This window comes from Phasianus colchicus, chromosome 3 (assembly GCF_987193195.1).
Source record: "Phasianus colchicus chromosome 3, bPhaCol1.hap1.1, whole genome shotgun sequence".
Lineage (NCBI taxonomy): Eukaryota > Metazoa > Chordata > Aves > Galliformes > Phasianidae > Phasianus > Phasianus colchicus.
The window spans coordinates 68,250,504-68,276,050 of NC_143438.1; the positions used below are offsets into that span (position 1 = coordinate 68,250,504).

Sequence of the window (25,547 nt, forward strand, 5' to 3'; positions counted from 1 at the left end):
TTGCCTCTGCAAGATGTGCCAGGAGTCTCCCTTTGCAGAAGTTCTGTCCAGTATGTAAGAGATGTCATATCACAAATTGGATGTGAAGGAAATAAATCAGGGTTAATTAGAATTAATCAGTAACACAAAGGAATTAATTCATTGTTTACCTGCTACACAGAAGAACATTGACTGACGATACCAAATTTCCAAAATCTCAGCAAGTCAGTGCTACTTCAGAATTTTTAATTGCAGTCTCTCTCAGTTCTTATTTTTTTATAAATATTTTGGAGAAGTGGTTAAAATTAACTAAATTCAGAATAAGTCAGCAACTGCCTTAGGAGGCAGATGCTGTCTGATGACAGTGCAGGCTTGTTATCACTGATCTTCTGGGCAAAACAGCCAAGCATTTTGGTAGTATCTGTTTCACAGATAGGATTTCCTGAAACAGTAAAATACAAAACATGATTCCCACAGTGAAATGGCCAGCTATGATATATAAGTAATTTTTTTGCCTGACCTCTAAAAGCAGAAAAAGTCACATTAAGTAAGTAATTTTCTTGACTTTCCTACTTTATTCTAATTGAATTGCAGCTTATTATAGCTGTTTTAAAGATCGATACTCCTTCATGGGAGCAGGAAGAATGAGAATCAATCTGAACACTTCATACCTTTCATCTGGATTTGCTTCAGATATCAGCCCTTTCTCTGCAGCAATCTGTGTGATTCTGTTAGCAGCATCAGTCACTGACAGCAAGACACCTGAACTGTGTTTCTTTTCCTGCTCATTGGGATCTTTCATTATTACAGAGACTGATATTCTTTCTTATAAGGTTAGAAAAGATCCATAATAGCTTTTATACCATTATATTTGAAACTCTAGACTTCATTAAAACACTCTTCAGCTCCTTCACTTCCAGCTTCCTTGCTGCTTATGAATTATTCAGGGTGGATTTCACTTGAGGTAAATAGTTTGATTTGAAGGTTTTTGTATCTGGATTTAGATGCATCGAGCAGTGTTAAACGCTCAGAATTTTAAGTGAGGAGAATTGCAGAGTCTCAGCTATTAAGATGGAAGACATTTGCCGTTAGTGCTCTGGGGCTGCCATTGAGATCTCAGCACAGTGCTATTTGTCATTCTGAAGTAGGTAGACATTATGATGCCTGGAGTATAAATCAGCCTTTACATGGTGTCGAGTCCTGAAGCACTTTGAACACTCTAATCCACTTCTGAGTTAACAGAACATTTTTTGTTTTACAAGCTTTAAAGTTTCCCTTTTTATTTAACCCTGTCATCATGTTATTAATCATTAGTATTTTCTAGAATTTTATAAACCTCATCAAATGCGCTTCTTAATATTTTGCTTCAACGCTGTGGTGATATCACTGAAATGAGCTTTAGATTTAATCATCTGCAAGTAATGCAGTTTCAGCAAAATTAATTGTAGTAATTCTCCTGGAATAAAGAGGAAAACTGCCTTTTTCTACTGGTGTGCTGGGAAAACCAGCATCATTCAGCTGCTGTACCAAAGGATGCAGTCTGTGCTTCGTCTCTTTTGCCCAGTTCTGTATAGCATTGTGTCAGTGATACTTCCTGGAAGCTGAAATGGAACAGTATCAGTTTCCATGTGCCTGTTTTTTCTCATATGCCCACAATCCAGTAGCCAATATTAACTCAGCAGAGAAAATAAAAATCTTCTAAATGTTGATTACCTTCTAACGTCTGGGCAGCCAGACCATACACAAAGGGTCAGTTCAGAAGCTATATTCTGTAGGATGTTAGCTCATTGAACCTCAGTTTCTGTTCTTGCACTAGCTGGCTTAATGTTTTAATCATAACACAGTATTTTGTTTACTGCATATTTCTATCTATAGTACTATCCAGCCTTTAATCAGATGCTACAACTGTGCACTCGGTTGAACTTATAGTGTTTTTACAGGTGGAGTTGTTAACGTAAACGAAATCCATTAAAATCACTTTATTTTCCTGCCAGGCAGCACAGTCTGCATGCACCGGCTGCGTGCCTTCAGCTGTTAGCATGCAGCAATGGACTCAATGTGAGGAAGCAGCCAGTTACTCCCAGTGAACTGGCAGTAACCCCAGTTCAGATGGATATGTTAGTAAAAACCCATGTCTTTGCTATGGACTAATAGCACACGCTGGTGCAATGGATGCTCCACCACACCAGGCAGCTGTGGTGAGGGAAGAGGAGCTGGATGTGGTAACATTCCAGATGTGCCCATCTGGGCACACTCAGTTCAAGGCACTGCCGCTCACTACTCACTGCACTCAGAGCATAAGTCCCATTTCCCATTTCTTACCTCATGGAACGGAGACAGAAAAGGCAAGAAGTCCCTGAGGACAGGATTGTCGGGTTTGTTTCTTTATTTATTATCATTACTTCTTAACTTTCAAATAGTGAAACATAAATGTTCTAGAACTAATTAATCTAAGCGATTGTAGCCAAAAGTTAAGTCCCTGCTATCTCTGCTAAAAAGCTTCTTTTTTTCCTATACAGTCACTTAAAGTTGTTTTCATTAAAGTGCTCACTCCTCAGTGAGGAAGTATAATAGTTAAGCAGCGGAGTGATTGCTTGTGTTAGCAGGAGCACATTGAAGTTACATGACCTCTCATTAATCTGCACTTTGATAAGGTCCTGGAGTGGTAGGATTAATGACATTCCACTGTAAATTATTCAAATCCCTGCCTGTGCACTGACTAGCTCTTTGGAGAAACATGTAAGCGATACTGAATCTTTTACTGCCTTAGAGAAAAACTACAGTGGTCCAGAGACGGAAATTGGCTCACCTCTATTGTAGGCTGTCCATGAGTCATCCTAATGGTAGATGTTTTTCTTTATTTTTCTTTTCCTTTCTTTCTTTCTTTCTTTTCTTTCCCTTGCATGTTATTCTACTTCTGAAACATATTCTGCTTTTTCAGGGTATTTTTCCTGTTCTCCCATCCTTTACATTTCAGCTTTTGAGCACAACACAGCATGCTGAAGGCTATGCACCTAGGCTAGCATGGTGACATTAACTGTATTTGGTCCACACGGCTTTCCTGGCTGCTTATGTTTCCCTTGTGCCATGTCAGCCTCATAAAATCCTATTTTTCCTCTTGGCTCCTTTCTGTCAGGCTGCATTCTTCTGAATGTTGTCTCTTCAGCTATATCTCATCCCATGCAGTGCCCTCAATTCTTGTTACCAGAACTACCTCCCCGGTGAGGATTATAAACATTGCTCCTGGTGCAGCAAAACTATGTGGATTTCATGGCCAGGGCAACTTTTCTCTGTAGAAAAGAAAAATGAGTGTGTCCCTCTTCCACATTTCATGGAGTTGAATGTTAGAGGGAATATTAGTATTTCTGGTACAGTCGTATATAGTGGATCACAAAATTACTTTCTCAGTGATCCCTTTGTCTAGCTGAGTAAGCTGTGATTAAAAGCAATCCTACATCAATTTGCTGGAGATTGTACATCTAACAATGGAGAGTTTTCCACATGCTTTAACTTTCATTGATTAAATGTTTATCAAGTGTTCAGCTGGGAGTCCAGCTCCTACTCAGGACATTTGCAGCTGTTTCTGAGAAGTAAAAAAAAAAAATCTATTTTCAAGTAGCACTGTTCTGTGTACTCCTGTGTGCCATACTTGTGTCACCTGGAACTTTATGTGAGATCAAAAACAGATTCTTACATGTTACTCTACCTCATTAGTTAACTCTAACCTCATTCCAGTTTTCTATTTTTTTTAGTGCAGAAACAGAATAAAGGACAGTTATCTGAGTGTTGTGCACAGACACCCTGCCTAAACACTCTACGTTGAAGAACTGTTAGCCATTGTTGCAGTGGCTTTCTGTTGAGAGTTAATGTTCAGTACACAAAAGCTCAAGTAAAGCCAATTAGAAATATCTTTAGGAAGTGAACTTCCTGCAGTGGAATGCAGTGCTGAGCAACGTAAGCTAACAGACCTCAGCACAATACAATGTTCAACTACTATTGATAATTTCTACTGAAAGATGTGCCTCTAATTAGGTTTTTACAGCTGTTATTTGAGTCAGCATCACAGTACAAGAAGGAATTGCTCCTTAAGAACTCTGCTTACACATGATCATTACCATTTAACAGAGCATCTCTGCACCAAACTTTAGTATACACTATGGAGTCAAGCTGTGATGAGTTGTACTTCGTTATAAAGAAACCACTTTCCCTTTTTCCAGTCCATAGCAGAGTGATACTAAGGGAGAGGTTCAAACTTTGTTTCTACTCTTCTTTCCACAACTTCTAGACAGTTCAACTTTCTGGAAAGCCATTGTTTCTAAAATAGTGACTAAAAATCAATCATCAGAATTGACCATTTATGTGTCTAGAGTCTGCTGGTAGGCATGCCATGCCAATGGCATTGGAGTGTTGTGTTCTGCAGCCCACAAGAATATTGTTGTTGCTGAATTGATCCTTATCAAATTCCAACAGCCTGTTTCAACAACACGAAAAGCAGATCTCAGGGACTTTGTATAAAATCTTTTATGGCAGTTTGCCTTTGAAACTGCTACAAAATTGTAATGGCTTTTCAGTTTGATTTGCTGGCAAGAAACAAGTTGACTGCCCTTCCTTTAAAAAACTTAAAGACTGAACAAAAAGTTATTTTGCTGACACACCAAATGCTTTTTGCAAGTGAACTGATCTTGTTCAGTAATAAAAGTTGATTGGTATAATGAAAGAATGTTTTACATAAACATCATACATACCACTGCAGGCCCTCAGCCTTCACTGAGATGCTTGGGCCAGAGTATGAGCCCAGTTGGGTCAACAGGCTTAGCCACATGGTCTGCAATGCTGAACAGACAGCTTGGAGCAGAAAATTTCAGATTACAACTGTTTCCCTTTTCATTTTTTTCCCATGCTCGAATTAGGTAAAATGCTGTTCTTTTTCCTTTCTTTCAGAAATGTATGTATGTGGATATGTGAATACATATATCATAGAATCATAGAATCATAGAATCACTCAGGTTGGAAAAGACCTTAAAGATCATCGAGTCCAACCACAACCTAACCATACTACCCTAACTCTAACAACCCTCCACTAAATCATGTCCCTGGACACCACATCCAAATGGTTTTTAAACACATCCAGGGATGGTGACTCAACCACCTCTCTGGGGAGCCTATTCCAGTGCTTAACAACCCTTTATATAAATACATATACATATGTTTACATTTATATTATTAAGAGTCTTACACCTGGGGAGGAACAACTGTATGCATCAGTACAGGTTAGGGTCTGACCTGATAGAAAGGAGCCCCGCAGAGAGAGACCTGGGGGTCCTGGTGTCAGCAGGTTGGCCGTGTGTCAGTGGTGTGCCCTCATGGCGAAAAGGCCCAGTGGTATCCTGGGATGCCATTCCAAAAAGAATGTGGACAACGGTTTGAGGGACGTGATTCTCTCATCCTAAATGCTGATGCTGTACTGTAGGGAAGAAGGCCTTCAGGTTACTAGGAATGGTAGCGTCTGGTAGTTTTTAAGCAAGTTTTCTGAGAAATCAAGAAAATAATGAGAGCCATTACACAAGCTATTGCTTATTTCCTACTGAGATATAAGAAAGCACCAGTGTTTATATTGTCAAATCCGTACTAAGCAACATAAGTTTAAGATAAAGATAGATACTTTGATAGATGCCCGTTCACTAATGATGTCTACTCCTGCAGTTTAAACGTGCTAGTTGTTTATGTATTTAGACACTCCTATCTCTTCTAAAACCTTTGTCTTCTGCTACTGAAGCACTGAAATTCTGGAACTTGTACTTCCATATGCCATCATTGAGTTTAAATGTTAGTTTCCTAATTTTCTGAAGTGTACTGTTTACAGGAATTTTTTATCTTAAGGAGTAATGATGATTTATTTTTTCTACTTGAACAGTAGAAAATGTTGATCCAGTTTCTATTTCAAATAATGGCAGCTATTCTCTTTGCTTAATTATCAAATCACCCTTCATTTTTTCTAACAACTTCATGAATTTTCTCTGGAATCCCTCTATGGCTTTACTGAATCTTCCCACTGTCTGATACTGTTGACCACAGAGGCACCTGGCACTGGTCTTACTTATTAAACTCTCGATTCTGGTGCTTGTTGTTATTTGTTTGTGTATTCTTCTCAAAATTTATCTTACGTTAGTAGAACCTCCATTTTTCCTTAGATTACTACTAACAATCATCACCCTGTTTGTCATCTTAGAAACACAGAAAGGGAAGGGAGTTTTGGGATAACCAAGGTGAGTTCTTTGATGCAGTTGTAGGAATGAACCTATACAACACTACATTACCCAATCCTGCTGCTAAAATCAGTGTTTATTCTCTCCAAGACATTTAGATTTATGCTGGATTCTAGTCATGCAAGAGAATGCACTTCCATTGCCCATGTTTATTCTCTTTGGGAGAGTATTCCTCATTGCTGCTATTTTTTTGCTTCATAGGAGTAAGGGAAATTAATTTCAGGTATCTTAATGCAGAAGTCTTAGTTTGGCAAATTTACTCCAAGAGCCATAGGTTTTACTTGTAGGAGCCAGAAAATAAGCCAGTTTGTTTTTTTTCTCTGTCTAATGTGACCAGCCAGATATGCCACTGCTATTTTGCCCTTTCTGTAGGGAACAGAAGCATTCTGACAGCCTCTATACATGTGCAGCAGAATTGTTTGGCTTTCATGCTGGTCACAAAATAGAAGGCTCCTTCAAATAGGTCTGGCAGAAGTCCATGATGTCCCTCACTATGGGAGCAATTAAGTCCATTAAATAGATAACCAAGCTCATAGAAGTGAGGTATAGTTACCATTACGTGCCTTTGCAACATTTGTTTAATTGCTAAAGCACTTGTTTATGCACTGCTTTGCTGGAAGAAAATGTATTGAACTATAAAACAATGACCTGTCAGATGTAAAGCCTGCAGCCTTGGGTGGGTTATTACGAGGCTCAATCAGAAGAATTTAAGAAACTTTGTCATATATTGGATGTCTGAGACCTAAGCTTCATCTTGCAGTTTGCTACAAGTCAGTTTTATAGACTGTCAGTATAGAGTGAGTATTTACATATTTTTATCATCCAGTAATTGGGTTTTTTATCATTTGTGTTTCCTGTCTTTTCAAATTACACTATATCATCTTGTTCATAAGGAGCTGCTGCGTTGTCATGTTAACAGGCATTGCTGTTACCACAGAGCATCTGATTTACTTCCTTGTAGTTGTCCAGTAGAAAAATTGAATTAATGAATTGTGTTCAAGTCAGTGGCAGTTCTGATGCTTTTTAGCTGGCACAGATATCAACAGAAAACTTAATGGTATGTGTGTGTATGTTAATATGTGTCGTGTGGTGGAATTTTAACAGATGAGTGTTGTACAAAAAAAAATGGGATAGCATATGTTATTCATGATTAATCTAAAACAATCTACAGAAGAATAATTAAACACTATACACTGGAAAACAAAAAATCACGAAAAATGATCCATACCTTGCAGCTTTCTCTTGTATGTCCCTTTCTGTTCTAACCTTGTTTGCCCTATGCCTGTTACTGCAAAATTAGAGGTAGCTGGTGAAGTTACCACTGAAGTCTGAAACACGGGTTTGTATGGAAACACAGATAGTATTTCTGTATATGAGAAAATTGTAATGTCCTTTCAATTTAGTTAATACTCTTCACCATTCTGCAAAATTTTAGCAGTGTTTATGAAGTTTGGTGGGGATAGAAACCCAAGGTAAGAGCCATTTATAGTTGAAGGCCTATTAAAGGTAGTGTTGCACATATCTGCCAAACTTGCATCTTAAATATTGTGTTTCTAAAATGTAATAGGCTGTGTATTCATAAGAATATACACAAGTCTGTCTTACATTTATTAGGTTAGCTACATCATTTTAATTGGTACAAGGCAAACTGAATAAATTGATTACTTTAGGATTTCTGTTGAAAATGTTGTGGAGCAGTCTGCTCTACTCAGAGAGATCTGGCCCCCATTATGGGACAGTTGTATCTGCTTTAGTACAAACTGTTCTTTGAAATTGAGGTTCTTTATTATTACTGTCTGTTATATTAGCCTCTAAATATGGGATAACCATTGTTATCCTATATAATATGCCACAGTCTCTTAGAAAAAGTAGCATATCTTCTGTCCCTCTGGGCTTCATACAGTTATTATGACACCAAAATTCAATTCAAGCTTCTGGAAAATAAGACATGATCTTAACTCTACAAGAAATTGTCTAGACTTAACACTATTTTTATTATGTGGTGGTTGTATGGGTTTTTGTTTTGCTAATTTGTTTTTTCTTAATACTGATGGTTTATGGGAAAGTATATGCAGAAGTTACTTCTACTGAGAATCTATTACTTCCCATACCAATTCATTTTTCCAGTGCTCTTATATATATCAGAGCTGACATCTATTACACTTTGAAGACTAGGTATAAAATACCTTAAAGAGTTTGAAGACAGATATTTGATGGTAATGTTCTCTGGAATGGAAGAAGATAGTACGATCGATTACAAAGAGGGGCAAAAGATGAGATTACTTATTTTATATTATTGTATATTCAGGCTTAGAATTGTTGTTTTAAATCTTGCCTGAAAAGTAGAAGCTTGTTATTGAAGCTCCATCACACTTCTGAAACATCTCAGTCATTCCTCGCGTTGGTCTGTCACTCAAGTATTGATCTTATTTGCCTCTGACACTACAAAAATGTAACAAGCTCACAGCCCAAGATCTTGTAGCTGCAGGCTATTTCTTCCAATATGTCATTCTTTTCCTCCTTGTTTTTAAAACTGCATTTATCTGTTTCTCTTTTGTAGGTCAGATGACCTTGGACCATTACATTATAAGCTTTTCTTAAAATCAAAAGTCCTTTGCCTTGCACAATGACTCTTGCAGAACTTTCAGCACTGATGATATGCCACTTTGCTCAATGTTATTCATATTCTTTGGCTGTGTTTCAATTCTACAGATAAAACATAAACATTCATAATGTACTCTTTTCAATCCAAAAATCAGTATAAACAGTCCTGGTTCTGACTGTGGAAAATCTTTTTCCTCCTCCACTCACATTGTTTGCTTAGAGAAAGTAAAGTTCAGCAGATACAGCAGTAGTGAGTATTTGTTTAATTATAAATTTGAAAATCCAAATATCAAATTAGAGAGACGTGGATTTAATGGCTGGACTGTTCAGTAGACAAAAAGCTGGCTGTAGGAACGAGTCCAAAGAATGGTGGTCAATGGCTCTCTGTCTGGAGGAGATCAGTGGTGAGTGGTGTCCTCAGGGGTCAGTGCTGGGACCTATACTCTTTAATATCTTCATCAATGACACTGACAGTGGGATCGAGTGCACCCTCAGCAAGTTTGCTGATGACACCAAGCTGTGGGGTGCAGTTGACATACCAGAGGGACAGGATGCCATCCAGAGGGACCTAGACAGGCTTGATAAGTGGGGCTAGGTGAAGCTCATTAGGTTCAACAAATCCAAGTGCAAAGTCCTGCGCTTGGATTGAGGCAACCCTCACTACCAATACAAGCTGGGGGATGAAAGGATTGAGTACAGCCCTGCCAAAAAGGATCTGGGGGTACCATCTGATGGATGGGTACCTGGACAGGAGCCAGCAATGTGCCCTTGTTGCTCAGAAAGCCAACTGTATCCTAGGCTGCACCAAAAGAACCATGACCAGCAGGTCGAGGGAGGTGATCCTGCCCCTCTACTCTGTGCTGGTGAGGCCTCACCTGGCGTACTGCATCCAGATGTGGAGTCCTCAGTACAGGAGAGACATGGACCCGTTGGAGTGCATCTAGAGAAGGGCCACAAAACTGATCTGAGAGATGGAACACCTCTCCTATGAGGACAGGCTGAGAGAGCTGGGACTGTTCATCCTGCAGAACAGAAGGCTGTGAGGTGACCTGATAGTGGCCCTTCAGTATCTGGGAGCTACAGGAAAGAAGGGAATAGACTCTTCAGCAGGGTCTCTGGTGACAGAACAAGAGGAAATTATTTCAAGCAAAATGAGGGGAGATTTGCCTTGTATATTAGGAAAAAGTATTTTGCAGTGAGGGTGGAGAGGCATTTGCCCAGAGATGTGGTGGATGCCTCATCCCTGGAAACTTCCAAGGTGAGGCTGGATCAGACCCTGGGCAACCTGATCTAACTGTGCATGTCTCTGTTTGTTGCACATGAGTTGGACTAGATGATATTTAGAATCCTTAGATTTGAAAGAGACCTCCATGATTCTAAGAAATATCCGGAATCTGAGAACAGCTCTGTGGAAAATCTTTGGTAGGTTGTGATTACTGGATGTAGTGATGCAATATGAGAAAATCTATAATAGATATTTTTTATAATAGTGGGATTTTGAGTTATTCTCGAATAACTTGCACAACATCTGTCCAGAGGCTGTTCTAAAGTAATTGATGAAGCATGATATAAGTGCTGCTTTGTGAACTTTGCATGGTTTGGTGCCCACAAAGGATAGATAGAATAGGTATCATACTTACAAATTTGGACAAGATGCTTTCAGTTAATTACATTTTAACCAATAGGATACTAGTGGCCTTTAATTTTTATGATCTCTCTCCAGGATGTTCTGCCATAATCAATCAAGCCATAACCTGAATGCAAAACAGTTAGGAAAAGAGAACTTAATTACTTGGCTATTAGTCAGAGATTTTAGGTGGAGTAAGATCTTAGGAGGCCAAAAGCAAAGAACTGCTTACACTGTTTTTTGCATGTCAACAACACAGATGCCACGATGTGTCATCAAGGCAAACCATTGTGTGACTGAAATAATTTTTCTCAGGGAACTGATCCTCAATATCACTGCCATCCAGAAGTGGTTTCTGTAATGGCAAAGCAGTTCTTCACAAGTGGAAAATAAAGCTAGCACAGGGCATGGCCTTTTTTGCACGCTGCTGTATACATGGTAATTGTTTAAATATCCTTCTATTAGCCATAATGTCAGGGTCTAGAAGTAAAGCTGAGTCTTTTGTTCTGTATTGACAGCTTTTGCTGATGTGTACATCTGTCCTTGTGACAATTCATATTCTGCATTTTTGGATCATGGTATTCTATGCAGTTAGAAATTATCTTTATTTATATTTGATGGGCTTTTTTATTCCTCTCTAAATTTTAGTACCTTAACAACCGTGGTATCTTCTATTATGTGAATGGATATCTCAAGAAAATCTTTTTAGGACCCTCATATGTGGTTAATCAGTTTTCAAAGTATTCTCTTAAAAGTATAATGTAATGCAAGTCCAGTAACCATTATTAGAATAAAGCACAGAAAGATGAGGAAGAAAGTCCTTCCATGTGGGCTGACAAACCTGTGCAGCTATAGCTGCTGTTCTGCTTGTTGCCCACGTAGCCTTGCATATGTGGTATAGTTTACTCCTTCCATGAAATATTCTGTGAATACACAAGTGTCCTTGTTGATCTCACTTAGGTCTCTTACATGATCTTGTCTAATTAATTAATGACAGAAAATAAAAAGTGACAACCTTAAATGTAGAGGTTCCAGTCCAGTTGTGTGTAGATAATGAATGTTTGAAAACCACAACTAGAGAGAAGTTACAGACTCTGGCAGAGCAACATTTGCCTGTGGCAGATTTTCACTTAAAAATCTACTGCTCTTATTGTGATACCTAAGGAAAGGTGGAAAGATGCAGTTTCTCATAGCTTAAAGTAAAACTTATATGTTGTCACAGACCCTACACAGAAGAGAGGATTAGCAGACTATTCATACAGAGAAAAAAATATATATATATCATGGCAAGTAAATTATTGGCTTCCCCATAATGTATTACTTTTTATTTTGAAACAGCTATCTTCTTGCTCTTTAAGCTAAGATACATATTCATTATTGAGCAAATCTATTTACTGCAGGAGGATTCTAGGGAATTGTTTGTTTCTTTTGAGGTCTATTAGCTAGTATTGGCTACTGGAATAGGCAAGTTAATGGTCTAAATCAATACAGCAATTTTAATAGAACCCTGCATATGCAAGGAAGGTGAGAACTGATGTCCTTCAGATTAGGTTATTTTTTCATGTGTTCAACTTCTGTCTTGTCTTCTTTGATAAATTATAGCACAGAAATGTTTTCTAAAGCTTTTTTTAGATAACAATAAAATAAAGCACATCTATATTAATACACTAAAGCTCATACATGTGCATTTTGTTCAAGTCCCACTTTTTGTCATGTTTTTTTTTTTTTTTTAAAGAGCAAAAACAAAGGATAAAACAAGTTGGGATAATTATTGCTATGGGGACAATTCATTAGCCTGTGTCCACAGACCTCACTTTTCCTCAGCATATACAGAAGGGAGTTTGGGCAGATATATTTGCATTGTTTAATAGTACTATGTGGAGAGGAAACCAGCGGCTGTGTTTTTTCCCTTCTATGCATAAATCTGCTACATCACTGAATCTGACAAAGTGAAACTCTCTAGCTTTCAGTTTGTGCATACCGCTATTGCCAAACTTCATAAAGATATTTTATGGCCTGTTGAAGTGCGAAGACACTAGACTTCATGAAAAATGAAGTCTCGAAATGGATGGGAGCTATATCACTTGAGGAATCTGAAAAATACCACTGCGTGTCACAGCTATTAGTGACAGGACTTTGGAGAAATCACACTCAGCTGATGACATAACTCTGTTATAAAATACCCAAGTGCATACCACCACTAATGATGAGCAGTTCTGCCTCAAACACTGAATTATGGTATATCTGTCCAGGCTGTTTGTTTGTTTTTCAGATTCTTTGGCATGGTTAAAAAACATGTAGTGGCAAGGGCTTTCTTTCTGTTCTAGCCTTTTCTGAACATAAGGAATGGTTTATCTGCCAGCACAACAGGAGCTGTTGCAGTTTGCTCTTGTTCCAGTATTACTGCTTGTACAGATAATGAATCTGCACCAGCAGGTGATGAGCAGCTTCAGAAAGATATGATGAAAAATGATAATCATCTTTCATTTGTTTCTGGAACTTCCTTGTATGCAGTCACATGAGTGTGGGGACTTAGACTAAGGAATGCACACCTGGGCAGGGCTGTACTGCAACAGTTGTAATTTCACTGCGAAACTTAAATAAGAAGTACCCCTGTTGCTGCTTTGCTATGTTATAATCTCTTATTCTAATCATCTAACTTATCCATCAGCTATTTACAACCCCCACATTGCCAGCATGCAACCACTGCTGGAAATACGGCTTTGTGGGAAGTCCATTTACACTTCACCTCTTCAAAAACACTCAAAGCACGGAAACACACTCAACTCAGAGCTAAAACAAAACAACAATATACCGATCCAATAAATGAAATGGATGTGTTCATTTTTTCTTTTTCATTTAAAGTTGTGGAGTTTCAGTGTGCCCTTGAGTCTTTCTCCTACTGCCCTGTAAGGGAATTTGTACTCCAGGATGTGGATCAAGCCAATCCCCAATTTACCACCCAAGTAACATGTTTTTTCTTGTCCCTGCTTGCATTCTCTCCTATAACAGTTTGCAGTCAATATTGCTATAGTCTGTACTGGAGCACAGCAGCAAATAATAATGCTGCTGAAACCAAAGCTCTATTATGAGGTGGTATGTTGCTGCTCTTCACCTGGAATTCAGGACGTGAGTTAACAGCGATCATCCATTCCTTTCACACATCACTGTGGGAGGAGGATGTCTGTGCCTTAGTTTCTTGACCTGTACCAAACTTCTTAGGAAGCTGTCTTTAGTCTGGCAAAGGTACTCCTATATTAAAATGAGTAACTTTTTTCTATTAATTTAATTATGCTTTAGGAAACCCTTTGTTTAAGTGTCTAATCCAGGAAATTGCAACAAGAATAACAACAACAACAACAAAATTCAGTAATAGCAAAAAGGGAAAAAAATGTAGAACACTTCCATTTGGTTTATGACAAATAGGTCAGCTAAACTTCAAATAGCATGATGGCTTCAAGTCTTCCATTTTTTGGCAAGTCACTAGAAATACAAAAGCCTTGGAATAAAGTTCCGTTCCTGATGAAACAGGTAGCTCAGTCCAACCCCAAAACTTGTCTACTTCCTTCATGTTAGGTCTGTGCAGCCATCTAAGAATTACTTCCTGGGGCTGTGGTTTTTTTTTTTCTTTTTCTCTACTCTGGCATCATCTTATTTTTATTTTCACCAAATTAGCTGTCACAGCAGTGTTTGAAAATTTTGATTCTTTGGAGCAGTTTATGTTAACCTGGCTCATTGCCAACAGCTGAAATATGAGAGGGTTTTGTAGATGGAAGACTAAAGAAAAGCAAACAGTGAAGATCTGTTGTTCATATTTATTTTTCCTTTCTGGCTTAAGTTCCAAGGTACTCTTCTTTCCTCTTCTTTTCTACTGCTACCTAGATTTTGTTCTGCAAATATGTGTATAACATGTCTGACTGTATTTACTTTTCCCTTAACTGAAGAGAAATAAAAATATTCTTCAGATTCAAATTTCAGATAGTTTTGCATGAAGCTATATGCAATGCTTTTGACTTACCTTTTTCTTCAATGGGAAAGAAGTTCCTTGAGTGTTCCTACTTGACATCCTCTTCAAACCTACTTACCTCTTGCAAATTATTCTTTTCTTCTTATCTTATCACACGTTTGTTTGTTTGTTTTGTCTAGAATTTTTACCCTTTTTTTTTTTGTACATTTCAATCATTATTTTAAGAAAATGTTTATGCTGAAATCTAAGATAATTATTCCACTGTTTTCTATTAACTCATTCCTTAAGCTGATTTCAGCTGTTCTAAATTGGATTAAAAAGCTGAAAGAAATATCAGCTGTCATGCTTCCAGGCATGTGGTGACTTTGCAGGATTAGGAATACACTTATTAGATAAGTGGTTTCTTTTTCTGTAAAACTGTGTGATACAGCAGTTCATAACTTGCCTGGAAGCACCTAATATTAGCCAATCTTTAAAAGAGGATAAACATACTTCCTATACCATTGATATAATCAGTGTGGCAAATCCACTCTTCTGTGAATCTGCTTCTTGTGTCTATTTGCTTTCACTTCCCAGCTGTATCAGTCTGCTTTTACATGTGTGCTGAAAGAATATACAAGGAAATCAGCTGCTGTCAGCTGTTATAAACTTTTAAACTTGGGTGGTTGTTTTTTGTTGTTGTTGTTCTTTTTTTCCTTTGAGATATTCTCCTGACTTTATGATTCTATGATTTCCATGAAATTGAGAAATTAATTTATAAATGAAACAATAGACAATATGTTCAGAAAAACCCTGTTAGGGATTAGTTGGGAAATAAAAACTACTTGAGGGAACTTAATATGATTTTTAAAATTCATTTAAACCACTTGTGAGTAACCAGCTGCGTTACATATGCTAAATCATAGAGACTTTTACTGAATAGAGGAAGTGGGGAGACTTAATGATGCTAATTATCAACAATAATAATAATCATCATTGTTAAATCATTATTAAATTCTCATGATGAAGTTAAGAAACCTTTCATAGAGGAAGAGGTGGAGTTTCCTTTTAAAACAAGATAAAATATAGACAAGTAGTGGAACAAGGAGAATGTCTGAGTATGCACACCAGTGCAGACTCAGTGCTACCGAGACACAGGGAGGAAGACCATGACGAGTACTTTTTCCTTTTTCTCCTTCCTGTCTTTCTTCCCCATCTCCACTTCGAGTTGAAGAGCAAAGCAAAGGCTTCAGTGACCTTGATACATTTCCATGTCTTTTCTGTGGAGATGAGAACAGACTTTCAAAAGTTTACATGTGCTTATTAAGCCTTTAACCATCTGCTGCAACTATTAGCAGTGTGGTGGCTAAGTTTAGCATTTAGATAGGAGGTCTGAAGGTCAGCTGTACTTCAACTTTTAGTGACGTATCTCAGTTTACTTTCATGAGTGAAAAATAATAGCAGTAAATGAGCAGGGCAATTTTTGTTTTGTTTTGTTTTAGATTAGCTTCTGGGAGATCTAAAATCAGGGATAGTGTGGTGCGCTCTTATCTCAAATACAACAGGAATCAGAACATTCTTCATGTCATCAAGGTGCTGAACTAGCTTCTTGGCGGATAGTTTTTTTTAATTGTAATACTATAGAAAAGGTAGAGTCACCCCTTAACATGCATTTGCTGTGTTTTTGGAAAAGGTCTGTTATTTAGCTGGCTTTTGGAACCTGTCATTTCCTTTCCTGCACAATGAGATGGAGCACATTAAGCAGCAGAACTCCTGGTCTTTTGTGGCAACAACTGGCTTTTTGAGATATGAGCGCACATTGTGTAAACTCAGTGTGTTTATGACTCATATTTTAGTATTCAGTGAAAGCATCTGTCTGTGTAGCACTGTGGCCTTCAGACGTTTGTTTCCTTTATTTAGTTGCTCGTTACCTAGATGCTAACAAGTTTTTGAGAAGCTTCATATCTGAGAGGTGCTGCCTCGTTTTTTCTAGAAGCCATAATTATGACAAGCATCTTATTTGACAGAATGTTTCAATTACTTAGGTTAAAAGGATAGAAAGAATTAAAACCTGGACATTCCTTGCTTGGCCAAAATTAGCTGTGTTCAGTGTGAATGTTCATTGTATCCACTCAGATTTAGCAAATGATGGGAAAATAAGACCAGCATCATGATGCACTGATAAACATATCGTTTAAGTTTTTTCACCTTATGATCAGGTGATCAAAAATCTGGGCATGCAGCCCTGGGACTCTGAGAGGTGCCAAAAAATAAAATAATAATAGTTTGTCTTAAGAAGTGAATGGATGATTAGAAAGAGCTCACTTGGTACTGTGTTGAGACTTGTTCTAATGCATGCCCTGAACAAGAAAGAGACGTATGAGTGTGCAAGAGTCATTATTCTGAACACCTTTGGAGTATGTACAATTGGAACACTAAAACCATAGCAGTAGCTTTTCAGACTTGTTAATAAGTATTCACTGGGCAGGAGAAAAGGAATTCAGAAATGTAGAGAACTTGAAGGAACAGTCTCACCTGTAACTTCTCAGCAGTGATTATTTTCATAAAAGAGAGTTCTTAGAAATTAACCATGACCTTACCAAAGTGCTAATGAAAAGTTCAATAGAAAATATTTTGACTTTAAATGCCCTTGTTATTTGTGTGTTTGTTTTATGGGCATGTTGTTTTGTTTAAGGTGGGAGAAGATGTGAGGACAGGGTTGTTTGAATCATTACTTCAGCCCTTCCATTTCCTGTTCAATTTGGACTCAATTCCTAGATCCTCCAGAAATCTGGAAAACTATGTTTGTTATTATGCTATGATTATTAGTAACTCCAACATATTGATTTTGTGCGGTTTGCCTCTTGGTTGTTCAATGAACATCATTCTGCAGATGTTGTTTCTAATTTCATTTTTTTTAACTTACATGTGGAATTGTGTAAATGGGACTCAGTGTTTACTGCTTGTCCAGGATTTAGAAATTTTTTTCTACTTTTCAATTAATGGGTTTCCAAGACTGTTCTAGAAGCTCAGTTCAAGTCAACTCTGAATTGTTTCATATATTTTCTTTTTGATTCTGTAAAAAAATACAGTTGAAATAAACTTTTAATACTAAATGAGCTGATGCATCCAGAAATCCTATTTTATCCTGTTTGTTCAGTACTGAAAAGATACTGATGATCTTAGTTAATATCTTGATGAATGATTCCATGTGTTCATAAGAATATTCTTTTTTTAGAAAAGCATATTTTAAAATTCTTGCAACTTCTGCACATTTTCAGAAGCCTTTTTCAAACCCACATTTAAAGAGAGCATAGACATTCATCTAGAGTCTTTTGTGTTTGCAAAGTTACTTAATCATCACTGAGTCCTATTCTGATCTTCAGTTGATTTTTAGATGGTCTTCATTTGATGTGAAGCAGAAATGAGATAATCAAGACTAAGTTCTAAGCACGCACCTTAAAAAATAGTGCTTAGTTTACTATTGTTTTTATAGCGCTTCTGTAATATGTTCCAACTCTATCACACCTCATAGCAAAAACTTTCTAATAATTAGTATCAGATATTACAGTATCAGAGCTTACTTTTTTATTGGATATTCATTTCCATCTCAGCTGAGGTCTGTATGGGAACTGTTGAGTCACGGCCTGAACCACTGATTGATCACCTGAGGAAAGGACTGAGTCAGCCGTGGGAGCACAGGTGAGGGCAATTTACCTGGAGTCCTAGGAGGGCTCCACCCCTCCTAGACCCCATTTTAGGCTGACTGCCATAGGGAAAGGATCTTTTTCTGGCAATTCCTCCTCTGCGGGGTCTTTCCTGCAAACCTAGGTCTTTGGATACAGGTGAGTGTTTCTTCCCTGTTTGTTTCTTTTCCAATTTTTATCATAATAATCTTTCTAGCTGTAGTACCGACTGTCATAGGTCTTTGCAGTTATCTCAAGGGAACTAAGTTCACAGGCAATCGCTTCATAGATTAAATTTCTTCTAGAAAAAAAGATTTAGGACCTAATGCCAAAGAAGTGTTCCTTGAGTCCTCATTAGAATGCCTGGTTCAGCTGGTTCCTGACACAGTTGTACTACTTTTGTGACATTAATCTGCTACATGCATTTAAACTGATCAAATACTTACAGCAAAGGCTTATATTAGCTCTTGGGGATACTGTGGACTGTTTTATTCAGTCTTGGAAATGAATCAATGTGTATATGGAATTTGTTCTTTCTGCTGCTGGGGATGGGGCGGAAGGCGGTCATCGTACATAGGAGAGCTAGCTGAAATAATGAGATGAGCTATTTGCACATTCTCAGTCTATAATTTAACTCACTGAACTGTTTCTGAAAGGCTGAAGTTATTTCAACTTCTTGAGCAACCTGGAAGTAATGATCATAGAACAGTTGTAAAAAAGATGGAAGATTGACCTGTAATACTTATGCTTTCCTGCTTACAATGCAATTCTGTAATTTTTAAATGAGTGACGTTGTGTCCTTCTTCAAGTACCTATTTTGTACTTCTGAAAGCATTACATGTATTTTGAGTAGAGAAATGCGTGTATGCATTTTAGCTGTGATTTCAGTGGTGTCTGCAGAATATAATTTCAGGGTTGTTCCCTTAGTAAACATCCTAGCTTCTTCTAAGCATGTTTTAGTTTCTGCTTCATTCTTCTTCTGAAGAAGAAATAATGATTGTTGTAATGGAGAGTGTTAATTACAAACTTCAAAAATATGCTTTGTAGTATATATGTCCTTTAATAACTGATCTATTTCCTAACTAGCTTATTCAGTGCTTAAAGATATGGATATGCTTTTTATTCTCCTGTAAACTATCCACTGGACTTCAGATTGCTGAATTTCCTTGTGCAGCATCCACTGCCATTCTCCTAGTGTTGTCTTGAATGAAAATCTATAAGTAAATTCAACGCTAGGGGGAAACATGTAGCAAAACTCTGAGAAATGTGGTTGGTGTAATCATTTCTATGAATGTTGTGCCTTCTTCTGGCTTTCCATCTCTCCAAAAAAACTGCAGTGACTTTTGTCAAAGATAAAAAAAAAAAAAAAAAAACCACTTATTTTGAAGGATGCTTCTTCAGTTGATTTTCAGATTAGTCATAGTATCTATTCCTTTGAAACTTTCTGTATGTGTTGTTATAATTATAAGCATATGTATCTATATAAAATTTAGATATATAAAAACTTAAGTATGGTTTTATAGAATGCTATGATATTAACTTAATATACACCTTTGTATTTTTGTGGATGGGTAGGTATTTTTTTCCCCAGTAAGTCTTGTGTTTGCCTACTTTTCGTGCATATAAATTCAGTTCTGTAACTAGAATTCATAGAATTCCTCACTTTTATAAAAGCAAATCCAAATATCAGCCTATTTCTTTTCATATACAGTTGTTGTTTCGGAACTCCAAAAAGCAGTGATCTGGGCCTTGGTAAGGTGGCATTTTTTCTGCTTGTTGAATCTCATACTTCAACTTTCTGCAAAATTAAACTCAAGTTCTATTAACACCTACTGCTCTACTTCCATCATTAAGAGGAGTGACCAGTAGAGACAGACAGGTGATTGTCCGTCTCTACTCTGCTCTTATGAGGCCCCATCTGGAGTACTGTGTCCAGGTCTGGAGCCCCAGTACAAGAAAGACAGGGAGCTGTTGGAGAGGGTCCAGAGGAGGGCCACGAAGATGATCAGGGGACTGGAGCACCTCCCCTATGAGGACAGGCTGAGGGAGCTGGGCTTGTTCAGCCTGGAGAAAAGAAGGCTTTGGGGTGACCTCATTGCAGTCTTCCAGTATTTAAAAGAAGATTATAAAAAGGAGGGGAATCAACTCTTTGAAAGGGTAGGACAAGGGGAAATGGCTTTAAGTTAAGGGAGGGGTGACTTAGGTTGGATGTCAAGGGGCAGTTCTTCACAGAGAGAGTGATGAGGTGCTGGAACAGGCTGCCCAGAGAGGTTGTGGATGCCCCGTCCCTGGAGGTGTTCAAGGCCAGGTTGGATGGGGCCCTGGGCAGCCTGGTCTAGCATTAAATGGGGAGGTTGATGGCCCTGCATGTGGCAAAGGGGTTGGAGATTCATGATCCTTGAGGTCCCTTCCAACCTGGGCCGTTCTGTGTTCAGCTATTCATTTTTAAACCTACCGGAAGGAGCTACTATTATGATTATTATGTTCATTGGAAACAGGTTTCTGAGACTGTGGTCAAGCACAACTGGTCTTATGAATAATGAACTTGTTTCTATTTACTCCTATGAAATAAATCTTTAACAAAATTCCTTCATGTAGGAAAGTTGACAGTTCTGGTCCTATTCAAAGCTGAAAACTTCAGAAACTAGTAAAATCAACTCACAACAATTCCCCCTTCAGGAACAGGTGCTTTTTTTTCTCTTAAGTTTCATTCACTATTTAATAATTAAAGTGGAATTCAGGTGTCCTTTGCAGAATATAAGTGGCGAAACAAACAAAAAAATTACTTCATTCTTGGTTTCACCATACTGTTTACCTTACAGTATTTTTCCTAGCTTAATAGGAATCTGAATTTCTAATAAATGATTATAGAATAATTATTTGTATTTACAATGCTTACTCACTTTGTCTTTGCTCTTCATTTTGTACAAATGCATGGAAAGGAAATATTTACCTGCTAAAACATGAAAAAGAATTTTGTTGAATCAGGCTTTAATCCATTCAGATTAAAGTACTTTTGTTGTTCTTTTATTGTGATTGACCATTTTCAAATGGAGTAGATACTCAAAGCAGGGTTTCTTTTCAGGTATTTTGAAGCTGGAAATCTTCCTGAAAGTAAGTTTTTGAGCAGTACTCTGAGCTGCCCTGCAGCCTGATGCTTCCGTGTGTTATCCATTAGGAAATGTAAATATTGCATCATTTGAAGTATAGTTGTTCAGCCAAATGAATGTACAGTCAAATGCAGGTCTTGGAAAAGGCAGCTGTCAGTCTTTCAAGCAATACAGTCATCATAATGTTTGGAATAATAACGGTTGAATTCAGAGTTTGGTTTAGATGTGTTCTAAAATTCAGTCACTGTCATAAAATGACGATAACTGAGGTCTTTATGTCCCATTTTCTGTTGCTTTCTGCAGACTTAAGTATAAATAGCAGATAACTTTGTGTATTTTCTTTAAGCAGAACTTGAAATCAAATGAAAGGAGGTTTTATATGGAGCATATGTGAATATTCATTTCTGAATATAATAGAATTTAATCTCCTCAGGTTTTTTAACAAGCCTAGAAAAGGCACAGAGCTGAAAGACATGCTAAGTTAGCTTCCAAGTTTTTGCATTTAAAAAAAAAAAAAAAATTGTGTTCTGATGCTGGTGTGGTTGCAATTTCTAGACATCTTCAGTGAGAATAGCCCCCTTAAATTATCCCATGACAAATCGTTGTTGGAAAGAAAAAAGGATAAGCTATTTGTACTTTTACAACATAAGAATAGTGCCTAAAGCAATGATTAACTACAGATCCAGAATCTAGTAGGTGAAAATTTCATTCATAATCATTCTAAAAAGTGTGGTATAGTAAAAGTAAGTTTTTTTTTTTTAATTCCAATAAAATATCATACCTATTTAGAGAACAGGAGAAAGCAATTTGTGGAATTTTGTTATATAGTATATAAAAAAAATTATACAGTAGATAAAATATTATCAATATGAGTCATCACCTTCTTGATGCAGCTACTGTTCTCTCAGCTTTTGTTCTTTGTCTCCTTGGCCACATTTCTGTGTGACCCCTTTCAAGGTTATCAGACTGTTCTTTATGCTCCTTCTTAGGGGCAAATTCTGTCTTCATAAAACGTTCTGGACTCCAGCTGCTGAAGTGTATCTGAGGGCATAATTTCTGCCTTAAGTGTTTGTCACTGAAACTATGTATTTAAAATATGGAAGATATTCTGTTTTCAGTTGCATTCACATTACTGAGATTATTTCAGGAAGGGACTTAAGGAATGAAGCTGTTGTTTAGCGCTGTGCTTCTGAATGTACCTTTTATTGTTTTAGACAAAGAGTAAAACCTGATGACATTTAGAAATGGCTATTACTTTTTTTAACTTTATTTCAAGCTAAGATATTTTTGTTGGTTATTTTGATCTCAAACCACTAATTGGTGGTCCATCTGCTCTTCAATAAATTTTTCTTTGTAACCATGTAATATGCATTATTTCATGACTGAGTATAACATAAACCAAAGTCTCCATCTCCAAAAACATTTCCACCCCTTCAGAGGCTAGAGTTTTGTGGGTTTTCTTGTTTTCCAAGAAAACATTTGAGAACAGAACTGCATATAAACAGTCACCTGAAAAAAAAAAACAAAACCACATGATTTTTTTTCATTTTTATCCAAAGACTTAAAACTGTGGAATCTTCACTTAATATGAAGTGTACTTCCAAGACTGCTTCCATAAGTTAAGTCATTCTTAGAGCTTTATAGTCAGTAAACTATTGTATCCAATGCAGTTGGTTACTCAAAGCTCCCAAAAGACTAATGTTTGTTGTCAGGGTAGACAAGTACTTTGTAGAGAGTTGATCTCTATTAAATAAATTAAAAAAAATGTTTAATGTATAAAAGAAGATAAGAAAATATTACCAAATGATCAGTATGGTCAGTAACTGGAATGAGACAGAGTTTAGATAATAACAGCTGTCTCAATACCTAAAGTTTTATCACACTGATCTTTAGTTGTATCTGTGGTGGTGTAAGGAAGTAGATAAGAACACCTGTATTTCTGATATGAAATTTAGCCTGGTTCTGTCAGGTTTGAACCAAAACTGATAGAGTGGAAATAGGAAACAAGAAACATTCATCTTAGTATCATAGAATGGCCTGTGTTGAAAAGGGCCACAATGATCATCTAGTTTCAACCCCCCTGCTCTGTGCAGGGTTGCCAACCACCAGACCAGGCTGCCCGGAGCCACATCCAGCCTGGCCTTGAATGCCTCCAGGAATGGGGCATCCAGAGTCTCCTTGGGCAGCCTGTTCCAATGTGTCACCACCCTCTATGTGGAAAAGACACTGCTGGCTCATGTCCAGCTTCTTGTCCACCAGGACCCCCAAGTCCTTCTCCACAGGGCTGCTCTTAAGGAGATCCCAATTTGTATAAATATCTGGTATTGCCCTAACCTAAGTGCAGCACCCTGCACTTGGCCTTATTGCACCTCATTGGGTTTTCATGGACCCATTCCTCCAGCCTGTCCAGGTCCCTCTGGATGGCTTTCCTTCCTGCTGATGTATCATCTGCACCACTCAGCTTGGTGTCAATTGCAGAACTGCCAAGGGTGCACTTGATGCCAACATCTGTGTCACTGATGAAGATGTGGAAGAGCACCGCTCCTGACACTGACCCCTGAGGGGCATCACTTGTGACCAGCCTCCACCCTGACACAGAACCATTGATCACAACCCTTTGGCTGTGTCCAGCCAGACAATTCCTAATCCATCAAACAGTCCATTCTTCAAATCCACACCTCTCCAATTTAGAAAGAAGGATGTGGTGGTGAAGGACCATTGTCAGATCTTTGCAGAAGTCCAAGTAAATGACATCTGCTGCCCTTCCCCCATCCACCAAAGCTGTCACTCCATCATAGAAGGCCACCAGATTGGTCAGGCATAATCTGCCCTTGGTGAAGCCATGCTGGCTGTCTTGAATCACCTCTTTATCTCATATGTGCCTTAACATAGCTTGTAGCAGGATCTGCTCCATGATCTTCCCAAGCACAGAGGTGAGGCTCACTGGCCTGTATTCCCCAGGTCTTCCTTTCTTCCCTTTTAAAAAATGGGACCAGTGTTTTCCTTTTTCCAGTCACCAGGCAGTTCACCAGACATCAGCCATTTCTTTTAGAACCCTAGGATGGATATCATCCGGCCCCATGGACTTATACATGTTCAATTTCATTAGGAGGACTCAGGCTTGTTCTGGTGTTATAGTGGGACAGAAACCACTCCCCACACCCTCACCTAGAAGCTCATGGTCCTGGCAGACATGGGAAGCCTGATCAGCCTTGTTAAACCTTTATGAATCTTAGTATTCAATTTGATATTTGAGTAAAGCTGTATTTTATTTGGTATTTGAGTAATAGCTGTACTTTAAGTCATGGTGTGTTAATTGAAGTTCACATTTAGAAGCAATATTTAAAAAGAAACATTTTCTTAAGATAATGGCTTTTTTATACAAGGGCTGCTCTGAAAATAATACCTCCAATTTTATTATGATGACTGACAGCATCAGAGCCAGATGGTGGCATGGCAGTAGAGGCTGAATCTTCCCACCAGTTTTCCATTACATTTTGCTGCTGTGTGACAGGCAGCAGAAGAGGGGCAGTCTGACAACATGTCATCTGACATGGAAGTATGGATGGAGCAAAGATGTGTCATTGTATTCCTCCATGCAGGAAACAAATGTACCCATTGACATTCGTTGACTCTTGCTGAATGGTGGATGTGAGCTCAGTGAGGTGGTGGGTGGTGCATTTCAGCAAGTGGTGACAGCAATGTGAAAGACAAGCCACCTCCCAGATGTCCATGCAGATTTTATGAGAATCACATGCAGGCTCTTGTTCATTACTTGCAAAAATGCATAGCTAATGGTAGTGATTATGTTGGAAAAGCTGTTTTGTAGCTGAAAATTTGCTTTATCAAATAGTGTAATTGTACGCTTTGTACCAGTTGTAGTTTTAATAGAAATAAATAGGAGGCATTGCTTTCAGGGTGATCTACCTAGAAAGATGTATGTAGAAAGCATCAAATTACTATGGTTCATAGCATTCCAGGATTGGAATGTTCTGGAAGCAGAAGAATTCTGGGAGAGTATCTTGTAGACAGGAATGCAGAGACACTGGCCAAGTTTCACACAGTTCTGTTGCTGTCAGAGGATGGAATGGTAACTAGAGCTCATGCTTTTCAATATTGTAGATTACTTGTAAATTAGCATGTTTTTGCTGGGATAGCCATTCTTAACTCATTTGGTGGATCTGAAGTTTTGTGTATGCATTTTGTAAATAGCTGTGTGTACAGTTCCTTTTAAAAACTTTTTTTATAGGAAGATATTTATCTCAATTTCAATTGCAAGGCAGTGTTTTTTGTTAGACTTAGTTTAATTAAGACTGACCTTTTTAAATA

General features: G+C 37.8%; 1 protein-coding gene across 10 annotated transcripts in view; it reads left to right on the forward strand.

Moving 5' to 3' along the window:
- Window positions 1-25,547, forward strand: part of RALYL (RALY RNA binding protein like) — a 371,649-nt gene that overhangs the window by 105,607 nt on the left and 240,495 nt on the right. The window contains exon 2 of one of the 10 annotated variants that reach the window (XM_090137766.1): window positions 18,037-18,124. The exons of the other annotated variants lie outside the window; for them this stretch is intronic. The gene's annotated coding sequence lies outside the window, so the exon portion shown is untranslated. The remainder of the gene's footprint in view (window positions 1-18,036; window positions 18,125-25,547) is intronic. 10 annotated transcript variants of the gene reach the window in all.